Raw genomic sequence first — 3,555 nt, forward strand, 5'->3', positions numbered from 1 at the left:
ATCCAAACAAGAATTGGATAAACAGGATACCCATCCAAACAAGAATTGGATAAACAGGATACCCATCCAAACAAGAACCAGGATAAACAGGATACCCATCCAAACAAGAATTGGATAAACAGGATACCCATCCAAACAAGAATTGGATAAACAGGATACCCATCCAAACAAGAACCAGGATAAACAGGATACCCATCCAAACAAGAATTGGATAAACAGGATACCCATCCAAACAAGAATTGGATAAACAGGATACCCATCCAAACAAGAACCAGGATAAACGGGATACCCATCCAAACAAGAACCAGGATAAACAGGATACCCATCCAAACAAGAATTGGATAAACAGGATACCCATCCAAACAAGAATTGGATAAACAGGATACCCATCCAAACAAGAACCAGGATAAACGGGATACCCATCCAAACAAGAACCGAGATAAACGGGATACCCATCCAAACAAGAACCGAGATAAACGGGATACCCATCCAAACAAGAACCAGGATAAACAGGATACCCATCCAAACAAGAACCAGGATAAACAGGATACCCATCCAAACAAGAACCAGGATAAACAGGATACCCATCCAAACAAGAACCAGGATAAACAGGATACCCATCCAAACAAGAACCGAGATAAACAGGATACTCATCCAAACAAGAACCGAGATAAACAGGATACCCATCCAAACAAGAACCAGGATAAACAGGATACCCATCCAAACAAGAACCAGGATAAACAGGATACCCATCCAAACAAGAACCAGGATAAACAGGATACCCATCCAAACAAGAAACAGGATAAACAGGATACCCATCCATACAAGAACCAGGATAAACAGGATACCCATCCAAACAAGAAACAGGATAAACAGGATACCCATCCATACAAGAACCAGGATAAACAGGATACCCATCCAAACAAGAACCGAGATAAACGGGATACCCATCCAAACAAGAACCGAGATAAACGGGATACCCATCCAAACAAGAACCGAGATAAACGGGATACCCATCCAAACAAGAACCGAGATAAACAGGATACCCATCCAAACAAGAACCGAGATAAACGGGATACCCATCCAAACAAGAACCGAGATAAACGGGATACCCATCCAAACAAGAACCGAGATAAACGGGATACCCATCCAAACAAGAACCGAGATAAACGGGATACCCATCCAAACAAGAACCGAGATAAACGGGATACCCATCCAAACAAGAACCGAGATAAACAGGATACCCATCCAAACAAGAACCGAGATAAACGGGATACCCATCCAAACAAGAACCGAGATAAACAGGATACCCATCCAAACAAGAACCGAGATAAACAGGATACCCATCCAAACAAGAACCGAGATAAACGGGATACCCATCCAAACAAGAACCGAGATAAACAGGATACCCATCCAAACAAGAACCGAGATAAACGGGATACCCATCCAAACAAGAACCGAGATAAACGGGATACCCATCCAAACAAGAACCGAGATAAACGGGATACCCATCCAAACAAGAACCGAGATAAACGGGATACCCATCCAAACAAGAACCGAGATAAACGGGATACCCATCCAAACAAGAACCGAGATAAACAGGATACCCATCCAAACAAGAACCGAGATAAACGGGATACCCATCCAAACAAGAACCAGGATAAACAGGATACTCATCCAAACAAGAAATGGATAAACAGGATACCCATCCAAACAAGAACCAGGATAAACAGGATACTCATCCAAACAAGAAATGGATAAACAGGATACCCATCCATACAAGAACCAGGATAAACGGGATACCCATCCAAACAAGAACCAGGATAAACAGGATACCCATCCAAACAAGAACCGAGATAAACGGGATACCCATCCAAACAAGAACCAGGATAAACAGGATACCCATCCAAACAAGAAATGGATAAACAGGATACCCATCCAAACAAGAACCAGGATAAACAGGATACTCATCCAAACAAGAAATGGATAAACAGGATACCCATCCAAACAAGAATTGGATAAACAGGATACCCATCCATACAAGAACCAGGATAAACGGGATACCCATCCAAACAAGAACCAGGATAAACGGGATTGTTTATTGACAAAAACAAGCCGATTAGATTTTGGTTCAGGTCCCGATTCAGATCCGACCTATCAGTGAGATACAAAACAAACTGTTCATCCTGGTGGAGGTATGCGCTCTGAGTGCCGTTCTACTTCCTATAGTTAAAAATGTCAGAGGCACCATTCACTGTGTCTTCTGTCTCCTACGTTTGTCTAAATGTCCCAATTTTGCACCACTGGCCATTTCAACAAGTATAGACACAGCAAAAGTTGTTATCCTCACAATATTATCATCTTTCTGACCTACCAGCAGGAAATCACAAGAAGTTGGGGGCAGGGAAGAGAGGAGTAGAGTTGTTAGCTCTGCCCTACCGGTCGGGGCATGAACCAATGGTAGAGAGGGGAGGGGAGTAGATCATCATCAATGACACTGGCGAGCTCGGCTATAAAGGCATGGGAAAGCCAGAAAACCCAGATCCACCGAGCTGGAGGCTGTACCCTGGAGCGACCATAAAGAGGGAGAATTGCCACACGATCTTGCCGACGTCCCGCTCACTCAACAAGACGCGTCTCTTCTCTTCCACCCTCACCGTCTTACAAAGACATTCTTGTTGTTGCAAAGCATTGACATTTGCACCGGGTGTTCTCCTACAAGCAACATCATTGGGTTTTGCCAAATACCTCTGATGCGTCGTGACTTTCTCTCGTCTTCTGTCATGTGTCTGTGGCCTTAAGGCAGAGAATAATTTAGGATCTACCATCCGTTGTTTGGTTTGTTCCATAGGTGTGTATGCTGGTAGTGGTTAGCTTGGGGTTGGAGTATTAGAATTTGATCCATTGTTTTATTGTCCTTGTATTTTCCTGACCCTTTTGCTTTAGTTGCATCAATGCACTTTACAACCCCAACGCGGTCCCTGGTTCATTCCGTTTGTTCTGACAGTTTCATCTGGTGGGTCCTGTAAATCCTGCTGAAGCTAAATTGATTCAGAAGTTTACATCATGTGGTCGAGGTTCGCTCGGCCTCAAAATCGATCAGGTCGTCACCGCTCAGCACAGCACTCCCTCGTTTCAAGGACCTCGATCTGCACGGTAACGCCGCTTTGGTCACGAGGATCCAGCAGGAGGTGTCTGAGACGGGCGACTGTCACAGCGATTTCGACACGATTCACCAAATTCAAACCAGGCAAGTCTGGTAACTGGAACAATGGCATAATGGTTAGGTGTCCACTGATTCTGCAAGGTCATCGGTTCGAACCCCAGCAAAGTCCAACCAAATAATAATGGTGCGTGCTGCTTACAAACCATAGGTTGGAAATCACAACAGGCTTTGATGGGCCTCATGGCCTCCTGCATTGAAGCTCCTAAAAGAACCAACGCACTAAATATTAAGTGATTAGTCCAAGCCTAATTCTTTACCGGATCATCGGTTTTCACCCACAGTGGGATATTTTACAAACGATACACCACGGGGATAAAGAAAAGTAAGAA

This window comes from Myxine glutinosa, chromosome 11 (genome assembly GCF_964187855.1).
Source record: "Myxine glutinosa chromosome 11, kmMyxGlut1.1, whole genome shotgun sequence".
Classification (NCBI taxonomy): domain Eukaryota; kingdom Metazoa; phylum Chordata; class Myxini; order Myxiniformes; family Myxinidae; genus Myxine; species Myxine glutinosa.